The sequence below is a fragment of the Pteropus alecto genome, unplaced genomic scaffold (assembly GCF_000325575.1).
Source record: "Pteropus alecto unplaced genomic scaffold, ASM32557v1 scaffold75, whole genome shotgun sequence".
Lineage (NCBI taxonomy): Eukaryota > Metazoa > Chordata > Mammalia > Chiroptera > Pteropodidae > Pteropus > Pteropus alecto.
Genome location: NW_006440638.1, coordinates 9,541,607 through 9,554,800, shown reverse-complemented (window position 1 = coordinate 9,554,800; position 13,194 = coordinate 9,541,607). Strand labels below are relative to the sequence as shown.

The window sequence follows — 13,194 nt, the reverse complement described above, 5'->3', positions numbered from 1 at the left end:
GATACTGTTACACAAATTGTCCTGAAGGCAGTTATAAACACAATTTTTTTCTTACAAAGTAGAACAACTTCTGAACATTAAAAAAGCCAGCAGAGGAATACGTACGCACATCTATTTAATTTATTTATTTAAATGTTTCTTCCATCAGAGGTTTGGACAACTACAGAGCACATTTCTTTCTCTATACTAATAGATGCTGTTTTAGACACTGAAATTTAAGGATATTTAGTCTGAGGACTCACGACCAAGGCTCACTGTAATAACAAATCCCTTAAGATCAAAAGAGCTAATTTTCCATTTCCGGTCTATTCCCTGGCCAGTATACAGTTTTTAAAAAATTAGCACCTGGCTTACCAATTATACTGAAGTTGGGGGTCAGGGCTGGGGGAATGGGTGTGGAGGGACGGGAGGGAGGCAAGAAGGACAACAACATCAGACAGGAAAAGGTAGAACTCTTTTAAAAAAATGTCAAACCACATGTTAAAAAACTCATTTTAACAGAAACGACCAAGAGAACAATCACATCACTCTTCGCCACAGAGCGAAGCAGCAGCCCAGGACCGAGGGCTTTCCCTGCCATCCTAATTATCCACAATGAGAATTCTGAAAAGAGCCTTCCAACATCAAAGTTAACAACCATCGCAGAAAGTGAGGCGGGCTTTCTCTTTCCTTTTGCAGCCCACCCTGTTTAAACAATAGTAATATGAATGAGATAATGACCGTGCTTGTTTCAGCAGTCTGACTTTTATTGGCATGAAATTGGTACAAATATTATCAAGACCGATTCATAAATGATGACGGTGTCATGATGCAAACATCAGGGGACAATTCTGCAGAGGCAGAATTACAAAGGCACCGTCCCTGCACTCTTACACTACTTATAACAGGAAGAAAAAGAAGGCAGCACAAAACAGTGTCACAAATAAGCAGAAAGAGGTTTCAATCTACAGGCGAGCCTATAAAACTACTGACGACACACAAGGCTGCTTACTTAGCCGATAATATCGGAAGACACATTTGAAAGCAAGAGTGAATTAACAAGGAGTCAGAAGAAACCGGCCCTCCCAAATCTCTAAAGAGAAAACCGCCTTTGATGGAGAGAGGAGGGAGGGGAGAAAACAGCAGTAAACAAGTTGGATCATTTTATTCTGCCCCTCAGAGAATGTCTGCGCAGGAGCAGAGCCCTAGTTTAAAAGTTGAACGCAGCGAAAACGGTCCTTTTTTCTCTGGACACTTACAGAGAAAATGAAGAGTTTGACGGAGTGAGCGCGCACCTCCTGCCTTTGGATTTCCGTCTTCTTGCTGTAGAAGGGTTCTGGCTGTTTCTGTGAAGCGGGGGTTGCCGAGTGGTAAAAAAGATGTTTGAATAAACAGGAAGTGCTGTGCGCAGGCAGCACACTCGAGGAGAAAACACTCTGGAACAGTGCCCTTTGTAGGCAACCTCAGGGACGCTTGCCTCCACAGTAGCTGGCTGGGCTCTCGCTAAACGACAAAGAAACCACAAGAATTCCTCAAGTAATTCTTCACTTTCAAAGTTGAAAGATCAGTTGGAGCTTGCAGGTAATTTTCAAAGTTGCAACCAGCACTTAAAGAAATCTACTAACGCTATACGTATCTAAATCACTCCAGGTTTGCAAGAAGCAACACAGCATCACAAGTGTGCCCTGGCTAGACCAAGCCCTAGCCAAAACAGCTCCTTCACATAGACGAATAGACACTGACAGGGTTTTGGGAAACCTGCTCTTGAGATATTTTTGTGGTAACATTTACATAGGCAGGATGCTTGAAAAAAAAAAAAAAAGGAAAAAAATAAAATTCACATTCTGCAGACTTTAGAGGATTTTGTCACATATATTTGTAAAGAACACATTCCAGGGATATGCCCTTGATCTTGCTTCTGCTGCTTTTCCTTTACATTTTCCTTCTCTGCAATCAACCAAACTAACTACCTGTTTATCTGGATGCCTTGCTTGCCTACTCAAACACTCCTTAACCCGCCCCAAACTAATTATCAAAGTCCTGTCTTCCGTCACCTGAGTAACTTGACAGATACTGTAAAGAAAAGTAAACTGCTGACGGCAGAGCAAGTCAGCTTGAAAAATAGGATGAAGAATTGAACAGCCATATTCAATAAAAAAGGAAAGACGGGAGGGGTGGAGGGAGAAAAAAATTCCTTCTGAAAATGTACTGCCGTTGTGGCAGTACTCCTCTGCCACGGAGGCAACTGATTTGTTATTTAACATGCAGTGCTGGACTGTCTGTCATCCAGGTGCTAATACTTGGCTAAAATAACTCATTGGGAACTGTCAGTGGGATGTTTACATGGGCCCCAATCTTTTCTTCATAGAAGGAAATTTTTTTACTGGAATTCATCTTCTTTTGATCTCACATTCAAAGCAACGGCAGCTTGATAGACATTCAAGTCTGAAAGCAAATCCAGACGCTGCAGATAAACCGCCAGAATATGACAGGCAGAAGCATCTAAAGCTTATAAAAATGAAGAGAACAGCATGTCGCCTGAGTATTACAATAGCAGAAATCAAGAGACATATTAGGTGGAACTGATCAGCCACAAAAACAGTTCAAAAGGCAGATCACAGAAACAGAGGACTGGGCTAGGAGGAAAAAAATGGAAAAGATCTGGTTTACTGCCTCACCTCCCTTCTGAGCCCCACAGCGCTTCCATGCCTGCTGCCTCTTCACTTGCACGAGGGGTGGAGTACCCAATTCAAATGTTCCTGTCTAACTCAGCTGGTCCACTTATAAATGCTGCACATGATTTCTTAGCAATCCATTTCCACGGGGCAGGGGGAGACAGGCAGACCCTTACCTTGTTCAGTGTCCAGCATGCTGCATTTTATCAGCATTCCCTGCATCTGTCATATAGTTTCAACAGGCACAGAGCCTGGGCGCCATGCGAGTGGGCGGTCGGAAAAACCATCTCTCAACAGAAGAGCTCTAAGTAGTTCGAGATGGGGCTAGACTAGAGCTCAAAGCAGCCCAGTTCCCTAAAATGGCTAGCTACCGAATGAATATAAATGCTCCAGCATCAGTCACACATAGATGTGTGCAGTCCTACAGATATAGAAATGATCAACACCTAGTAGCTCTGAAGCCGACTAGGGCAAGAACTTTCTTAGTGGCCCAACAGCTATTTCTTTTAAAAATAAGCCTCTTATTTTAATTAAAGTCAGTACATATAATGAAAAGGTAATTCTCCCAACATTTTTATTTATTTTTTTTTTACTTAAGAGTCATTTGTTAACAAACCCTGAATGTGAACAGGCAGCATCAGGTTAAAGGGCAACAGAATTCCACATTAGAATTTAGCCTGCGGTTACTGCTGATTGTGAAAGCCCTCTGGGACTACACAGCCAGATCTTCTTTTGTAGCACCTTTGATTTTAAAAATTAAACTCCTTTTTTTTTTTTTTTTCATAAGAAGCCAAGAGTAAAATGTGGATTTAAAAATGTATCCAATTTAAAAAGCTGTAATCAGTTTAGGGTTTTTGCTTCATGCAAACAAGATCCCTGGGTAACTTAGTTACAAATGTAAAAAACAAACAAGACAAAAACCCTATTCGATTCTAAGACTTTAAAAAAAGTTACCGTCTATCATGATCGTACAGATATCTGATGTGCTAAAGCTGATTATTTATCTTCGAACTGTAATTAGTAATTCTGTGTGTTAAAGTGGCCACTATTCTCCAACCTTAAAAAAAGTTGATTTTAACACACCAAAAATCTTCCAACTAAATATTCCATGATGCTATATTTGTTACATTTGCCCCAAAACAGGGGGGTTTACCATGTAAAAGCGAAATGCAAATTCCCTTATACGTTATAAAATATATTCTTCTTCCATAAGGAATGCTGTTACTACCAGTTATGCAAGAGGCAGCAGCAACACCTCCCTTCTTCATGGCCATTACAGATCTTTTTTAAAAAATTGTGCCATGTATAAAGATTTTTATTAGTATAATTAAATGACTGTTGGGTTTTGATATAAACAACTTCTGATATGTCATTTAAAAACCTCATAATAATATCTTTAAAGAGCTACCATTTTTAAAAGAGAAATTGTCTGCTCAGGGCCATGGAATAATAGCCACGCTCTAGGCCGTTTCCTCTCTCTCCCTTTCAGACTTCTCCTGGACTTGAATGTCACCATAGACCTTGAATCCTTGAATGTGAAATGGCTTCACGCTAATTGCTCTAATTGCTTGAAGATGTGCAGGCAGGTGAAACCTGATCCCCGTGGCCATTGTAGACCAAGAACAACACTGGAATGTTTACACAGTAGTTTGATTTTAATAGACAGAAGGGCTGAGTTTAAGACAGCAAAAACACAGCTAATAGGTGACCCCTTAATGTAGTCCTCTTTAAAAAAAAAAAAAAAAAGACACAACAAATACAATTTCATGTTCTAAAAGGCAGTGTCCTAAATGCCAAGGTTATTTGCTTGACTCTTGGAGTTGAGCACACGTTACGCTGCACCTGACATTTACACCCGAAACTTTACCCCGAATACATTTTATTTTTACCTTAAAACAAAAAGCACTTTATATGTCAGTCACCTTACAAACAGATTATGACTGTATGGTATTTCCAAGTAAAGTGCACTCATTTAAATTTTAAATTGAATATTTTTCACTCCCTGTCCCTTAAAGGAGAAGTCTGTATCTCCTTGTTTATTCCTTTGCTTCTTCTGCCTGCACCCCTCCCTCCATTTATGGAATTCCTGACCCTTGTACATTCCCTGACTGCACATAAAGTTGAGCCCAAACCCTCTCGTGTTGGTGCTTTAGACAAATGTTCATCCTTTCAGGCCCTTTTTTCTTTGTTACTGTGTGGGACTGTGGTCTGCTTCTCATCTAGAGGGGCTAAGGCAGCCAGGGGAGTGGCTGACATAGTTACTCAATGACAGTGGCCATTCTCCCTGGATATTTTAATGAATTGAGATGGATACAGAGGTTTGACAATGGCTCCCCAGAGCCCTCTCTTAACAAAGCACAAATGTTACCAATGTTGGACAGGAAATATACTATAGCAAGACCAAGATAAAAATGCCACAGCACCCACAAGGTGTCTTTAACAAAAGGAAACCCACAAAATATAGGAGTAGGCTTAGACAGGTGTTGAGACACACACACACACACACACACACACACACACACACACACACACACACACACACACCAGACATACATATATAAAGCATCTGAATGTATACTATTTTATATATAGTCAAGGAAACGCTGAAACGAAATAAGAATTAAACATTTACCACAAAAGGAAAAAATACCACAAAACAATGAAATTACTTTAAGGTTATGCTGGACAATTAAAAGCAACAGATACATGTTGTAAATGAGACCAGAGAAGCAGGTAACATGCCATACAGCCAGCTCATTGTCAAATGCCTCCTCTGCTAAGAAATGCTCCATATGAACTTCTGATGGTGAAATACCAAATGCAGAAGAAAAGGGGCAACATGTTCTTTTTAAGCTATGAAACATATTTAGTTATATAACCTAATAAATATAGGCGCTTCCGTTGTCTGGACTCTTTGTCTCCAAACACTGAAAGACAAAGTAATGGAACAAAGATAACTGCATAGAAGATCTTTTCGAATCACAGCCACCTCACACTCGTTTATAGACACTCATACTTTGTTCTTAAAGTTACGATCCCCTATTAAGAAGTAAGTCCCCACTCTGAAAAAGGAGGGGAGGGACTAGTATCTATTTATCCATTTAAAGATTAAGTATAAACTAGTTTAAGCCAATGAGAGAAAAAGTAAACAGGCCCCTACCCTAACCGCCGCCCCCCCCCCAAAAAAAAAAAGTTCCCCTTTGAAAGCTGTATGCCGTGAGTGCCTGGTACGAGGGCTGCCCTGTTCGTTGTAGGGGTCAGCAAAGCTATGCTAAACTGACAGGTTCAGTTTACAGCAGGCCAGAACTTTGTTTGGATATACTGGCCTTGCTCACCGCCAGCTTAACAACAGATGGCTAGAAAACTTTCATTATGCTGCATAGGACTGAACTGCAAACAATCCAGAAAACTGTGAAAAGTTTAACTCCCTCTAAACCAATATGCCAAACAAGGGCTTGCCCAGAGCCAGTGAGCCAGCCCAGGGCCAAGGGAACTGTGGAAGTGATGGTTAAAACAAAAGAGCACTTGCTAACTGCCCAAGTCCACAAAAAGCGCCATTCCAGACACAGGAACAGCAGTGACCCACTCAAGTCTTGATTTTAACTGTTCAAAGCCCAGACCATATAAGGAATTGTATCCACTGTGCCTTTTTCCTTTTCCCAAATGTACTGTCGGACTTCCCTTCCCTAGGAAGAAAGAAAATCTTCCTCCAGCCAATTCCCAAGCTCCCTTCCTGTCTTCCCTCCCTCTGGAAATTGGGAGGACAAGACCACAGTCTCGCTCTAACACCTAGATTTAAATGACTTATCCAAATCTGTATATAATTTAAATATTTATTAAATCAATTCAATCACATGAACCCTAATATCTCCTAATGCTCTGAGACAGGATATAAATGTACCTTCAAAGGTTTAATTCAATTGGCAATCTGAGAGGTCTTATCACTAGAAATGTGTTATTTTCATATTATTCAAGAAATGAACAAATGTGTTTTCCACAAATGTATTTTAGAAACTACCCTTTCCTGTTATTGAAAGAAAATTGTGTTTATTACTCCTTTAGCATAGTGTAAACTCATAAACGTCAACAGAGAGTACAAGGAAAACTGTCAACTAAATATTGTTTCCTTCATGAGCTGTTCTTCCAAGTCAATTATGCCTTTCAACTTCTGGGGCATTGTATGATAAACTGGCAGTAAAAATCATTCACATTAATATACCATGGTGCCTTGCCTGCAAAAGGTAATTAAAGAAGTAAATGACTCATAAGAATAGACATATTAGCTGCAAAATGAAAGGCAACTGAGCTGCCACATAAAAATATGTACCATTAAGATACTGCATTTTCATATTCCTGTAATCAGCTTCAGTAGACTAATGCTTATTTAATCCAGTTCTATGCTAAGTCCATCAACAACTGTTTTTTGCTGTTTTCTCCTTGACTGAACATTATGAGAGCAGGTTTGGAATAAATACTGCAATGAGATTTTTGCATACTCAATTGAAGAACAGGTTTTTACATTTTAAAATCTATTTTTCTTTCTCCAAGAAATACAAAATAAAAACCAGCAAGATTACTGGTGGGGGAAAAAATATATATATATATATTTTTTTTATAGCTAGACACGACTCTTTAAAGTGGCAGATCATCTTGTGGAAATAATATTTGTTTCCATATTCACAGTTTCTGACCCATCCCACTATCAGCCCAGGGGAAAGGGTATCATGCCTCTGCTTGCCAGATATCTGCTACACCTTTATGAAGCACCTCGTTTGTTAATAATGTCTTCCATTAGCATTAGCGGGATAAAGACAAGTTATCCTTTGGCAGGGTTGGAAAGAGAAAGCAAGAAACGAGGAGTTGGCAGGTAGGGAGCAGTTTGCCTTTCAAACTTGCCTAGTGGCCCCTCAGTTCTTTTCCTTCCAGAGGGTTAGCCATCTGACTGGATAGAACCTTCTCAAAGAGAAGCAAACTGACCTTCAAATTAACTGCTCTACTTTCCATTCTCTGCCTTTCAAACTACCATTTTGCTTTCTTCTTCCTATTCTTTATTTCAGCATTTCCTTGCCAGTCCAGCCAAGCCACGAGAAAACAGCATCCATGTGGTCTGAGATTTTTCACTCAAGGGGTTCGTGTCCTTGCTTCTGGAACCTCGAGCTCAACCAGTGAGATGAGTCCACCATTTGCACTATTATATTTCAGAGAACGTTCAGATGCATGAAGTTTTCTAGAGGTTGGAGAAATGCCTGTTCTTGTGAAAATTAGGGCTCTTTGTTGATGACTGATACGGGCCTACGGCTTTGCTGATTCAGTTTGGGAGTTTTAGCTTTCAAACTTCTTGCAAATCCTCTGATGTTCAATGCCAGCAGTGAAAATCGGCCTATGAAACATTAGGATGTGTTTTCTATCATGTCTGCCAGTAATTCACTCATTTCCAACATCTAATGACTCTAGATGAGGTTTGCTAACTTATCAAAAATGCAAGAAAGAATTCAGATCTGTTTTGTTGTTGTTGTTGTTGTTTCTAAGATCACAGTCTTTCAACAAAAGCAAAGTTCTAGATGTCTATATAAGTCGAACCTTCTCCCCTTACCTCCTCCTCTGAGTACAGAAATCTCTTTGGCTTTAAAAATGATGAGCAGCCAGCTGGGCCCTCAAGGACAGTAGAGGGTGTGGACTATGAGGACCCTTTGTTGTTTATTTATCTTTTAACAGTTCTCAGAACTGCTGAGAGGCTCCCAGATTTAGGCTCGATCTTCCTTGAAATGTATTATTGCCTCAACATTTGAACAGACACAACTTGGAACCACAATGAATAAGCTCTAGTCCTTATTCTAATTAAGGAACAAAGGTTCCTGTGTGCACAGAATGGTGACGCTGTCTGGAGAACACACATGGAAAGAGAAGTGCATACTTCTAATTGCTTTAAAATGAGATTTTTAATATTTAGGAACATAATGGGATCGAGAAATAAGAGTATTTCCAACAGCCTTTACAAATAAGGCTTTACAAAATATTGTTAGCGGTTAATAGTACATCATTATCAAAAATGGAAAGGTATGAATACCATGTATGTAACCTTTGTATTCATGCGAATTAACCTATATGTATAATACAATGATACATGAATTAGTTTTAAAAATACATTAAAAAAAAAATGAAAGGCCCTCCTCTGAAAAGAAAGGCGAGAAGGCAGCTCCTCTGAGCCCGATATTCCTCAGACCTTAGCAGATTAGGATTCAAACGTGTAATTAAGAAAGATAACCCCAGTTTTTATAGTAATTAGGGGCTGTGGGAAATAGGATACTATCTCTCAAAAGTGTTATAAATATACCACACTTCTAAATAACCTGCAATGCTTGGAAAGTATACTCACTACCAAGGGCAAAGCTGCTATGCAGTGAGGGAACAAGTAAATGACAGACTGGCGTTCAAGTCCATTAGCTGCTATGTGATAGGAGCACATTCACTAGCACGCGACCTGTGAAAAATCTTAGATCTCTTTAAATCTTTGAATTGGATTACTGCATTAATTCTTAAGAACTGCAATCCTTCAACCAAGTCAAATTACCCTCATTAACAGTGGAAAAACTGCCTCTGCAATAAGTTTTTAAAAAAGATATTTATTACCTATAATCACTTTCACATACTTCGCCTAGAAATATGATGAAGCTGATGCCAACAACTTTGAAAACAGCAGTATCCTGATTTTGTGTATTAATTTGGGTTAAAGTAAAAATAAAAATGAAATCAGTTGCATGGTGTTTAAATTTTTTTTTTTTCGCATGTATAGGGCATTTCCTTTTGTTAAATACAACCCTCTGATAAGAAGCAAACAGTCCCAATCCACAGGAGAGGAAACTGGGGCATTCACAGAAATACTGCACAAATTGTCCAAGCTCTCCCAGCTAATCAGGGGCAGAGCAGAGTCTACTTACTGACCCTCTGTTCTGGGTTCACACTGCAGGAGTTAAATCAGAAGCATAGAACTCCGATGCTACTGTAATGCAATGCACGGGCTTCTCTATATCACACTCATTGAATTAAAAGGCAGGCAAAATAAATGAAAAGACAGAAATACAGCTTCGAGTGCAGAAATGACTCCCATAATAAATACAACAAAAGCAGCTTCGATTCTTCCAACACCACATTTGCTGTTATTGTTTAACCTGCCTTGAGAATTCATCCAATATGTCCTTTTTACAGTGATGCAAGAAAAAGAAATGTAAATTGATCTACTCTGCCCTTATTGCTCCCTAAAATGCTCTCATCGGATATGTGATAAAAGCTTGACAAATTCTGAACAACTTTTGGTACTTTATGGGAAATGAGTGCCTCAAAGCTCTATGACTCTCTGTTCCTTGGCTCCAGGGATGTTACTGCTTTGCCTCTACTACTTCCCAGCACAAGCCAGGGCAGGAGAGTCCTCACCACAGAGAAGACGAGTAACTGGGGGAGCGGCTGGGCAGAGGCAAGCAAACCTGTGTTTATTGAAACAGATATTTTTAATCATGTATTAAGGAATGGGGAAAGGTGGCAGGTAGAAGTTGCTTTCTAGAACTTGATAGTAACAAAATACTTCTAAAGAGCTATAATAAAATGCTAACTAGAGTTCATTATAAAAACCCAGAGGGACTACAAGACTCTGAAGTGCCTTCTGAATCATCAGAGGGAAAAAAAAAATATTGTTCTCAGGATAGTTGTATGTGAAATGCATTTATTTCAATCTCTAAGTTTGAAACTAGGTAGTCTTATTTAGTATACGATGAGAAAAATCAATTAAGTAGAATATTATCTCCAAAGATCCTATAAACTACTGTAACCTTTTCTTTCCATAATTTCCAAAAATCAGTTGTTAAGACGAGCATTTCAATTCCACGTGGTCAGATCTGCAGTCATGGTATAGTCTAATAATAATGAAAATAGCATTTATCAATCTGTGTTATCAGGCATTTGCATTCATTGTCCTTCTACCCTTCTGATAACCTTTCAAGGTGGGAATTATCATACCTATTTTACAGAGGAGGAAAACAAGGCTCAGGGAGGTTGACGAACTTGCCCAAGGTCAAACAGCTTCTAAGTGGGTCTTTGATAGGTTGGGTGTGAAGGTGAAGCTTAGGGAAAATCCAGAGACAGGAATTGTTTAAAGAAGGACTAAGACGAAAGAGGCATCTGTCTTGGACCATTAAAAATTTGCAAGAAACCGTAATCCAAACATCAGATGGTTTGTGACTTGGGGACTCATCACCCACCTCCTATCCAGTGGCACTGAATGTTTCGAAGGAAAATATAGAAATTGTTCCTCTTTGGTCCTACCATTTGTAGAGTCTTTTTTCTCTCTTTTTCAAAAGCTGCCTGAATGTCAACTGGGTGTTTGCAAATAATAAATGCTCTAGTGATAGACCTCATGATTAACCTGGTTTACTACTCTAGCAAACTTTCAAAACAAATGTTAATCTTTTTTAAAAGTACCGGGGCCATACTTTCTATTGCATGTCAATTGAACACATGATTTTTGATGCCTACTCTGTACCAAGCAGTCTAGGCACTGGGCCTATGAAGGCACTTCTTCCTAAGGCTTACAGTCTAATGAGAAATAGATAAGACACTGGCAACCCACAAATCCATAAATAGTTAGAGAGCCACTACGAAGAAAGCCTTAATAAAAGAACAATTTCACGTGCTTTTCATTTTTAGCCTACTCTAGATAAGGTCATCAAAGAATTTGTCCATGAAGAGGTGATATTTAAGATGAGATCCAAAAGTAGAGAAGGAATCAAACAACCAAGGAGCAGAGCAAGTTCAAGGAGATGGACCACAGAGGCTGAAAAGAAATCTTAGGTTTGAAACATGCTAAAAGAAAATATGAACTTAATGAATAGCTGGTGATACATCATCACATTGTTCAATTCCTTTAAAGACGTATGAAAATTGTAAGTATGCTTTTAATCAAATGGCCTAATAAATACAAAATGCACTGTGTTGGCAAAAATTCTAAAAAAAAAAAATTATGTAATTACTACTGAAAAATAAATATCTTACAGTTGGCCCTTGTTTCTGTCTGTATTTACCTTTTAAACACTGTAATGCATAGGGGCAGGCAGAATTCTAAGATGATCTCCCACATTCCTATTCCTTGTCCCAGATATCAATCCAACACTAATCAAGGTGTCGATGTAAGGACTTTACAGCTGTACTTAAGGTCCCAAATAAGCTGACCTTAGGATAGGGAGATAATCTGAACGGGCCTGGAAGAATCAAGTGGAGGTTATATTTTGGAGTTTATACTGGAGTTTATAGATCAGAGATGCAGAAGTCAGAGATTCAAAGAAAGATTTGATGTGCCAATACTGCCATCAAGGTGGAGGAGGCCATGTGGCAATAAATATGGGCAGCCTCTAGAGGCTGAAAGTGGCCCATTCTAACAGCCAGCAAGGAAAGAAGGACCTCAGTCTTACAACCACAACTGAATTCTACCAACAACCTGAATGACTACAGAAGAATTCAGCCGAGGTAACCCTTTCGACACTCCGATCTTTCTGATACTCTGAGCAGAAACCCCAGCAGCTCTGTGCCTGGACTTCTGACCCATAGAACTGTGAGCTAATAAATGGATGTTTTAAGCTGTTAAATTTGTGGCAATTTGTCATGGAGCAATAGAAAGCTGATACATGTAGAAAAGAGATGAAATCATGTTGCCTGCATCTAAAGTTTATGGAAGAATTTCTTTTAATGAATAAAAATTTAAATGAAGGGGAGGAGCAGAGGAAAGGAAGAGGGCAAGGGAAGGGAAAGACTGAGCTAGCTGCGCTCTAGTCCCACATGGACCAGTGTGGTAGACCGGGGCAGGCGATTCACTTTACATTCCTCGCCTATAAAGAGGAGGTAACAATAACAAGCAGTGGTGACGGGTGTCTTAAACGAAAACATAGGTGAAAACATTTTAAAAATCGTAAAACACAATCCAAGTTCATTTTTATTTTTTGTGCTTCTTTCCTGAGCCATTTTGATTTTTGATTTTTAGCTTCCTTTTCCAATTATTCCAATTATCTATCTTAATACTGATCAAGACACAAATATGGAATCATCTTTGGCTAGAGAAGAGGCGGCAAATCCCAAACCATTCTGGAGCTTTTTGGCAGTTCACGCAAAGAATGTGGAGACACCTGTCTCGGGAGAAATGAAAAGAGGTCAGCTTGTGGCCCTGGTGAGGAAAACCATGTCTCCTAGCTTCCCTATACCATTTGTTCCACAGTTTGGAAGGTGGAGCCACGTGGCCTGGGTTCAGATTCAAACTCCACTCTTGACTTTGATTTTGCCACCCTGCTGTAGTTTTCTCAAGTGTAAAATGGAAATAATGATAGCACTATCTCCTAGGGTTGCTGTGAGAAGTAAGTGAATTCCATATATAAAGTGCTTCTTAAGACAGAGTCTGGCCTTTAGTAAGCACCATTTAATGCTGCTGCTGCCGCCGCCACCACCACCACCATCATCATCGTCGTCATCATCATCGCTATGGACTCTGGAATAAGAGCTCAAT

The 13,194-nt window shown here is 39.4% G+C and overlaps 1 protein-coding gene across 9 annotated transcripts in view; it reads right to left on the bottom strand.

Annotated features, from left to right (window-relative positions):
• FOXP1 (forkhead box P1) overlaps positions 1 to 13,194 on the bottom strand; it is a 573,767-nt gene that overhangs the window by 155,156 nt on the left and 405,417 nt on the right. The window contains exon 1 of one of the 9 annotated variants that reach the window (XM_025050693.1): positions 1,239 to 1,354. The exons of 7 other annotated variants lie outside the window; for them this stretch is intronic. The gene's annotated coding sequence lies outside the window, so the exon portion shown is untranslated. Of the gene's footprint in view, positions 1 to 1,238; positions 1,355 to 13,194 lie in introns of those variants that run through there. One more of the 9 variants, XM_006917476.3, reaches the window with a different exon arrangement.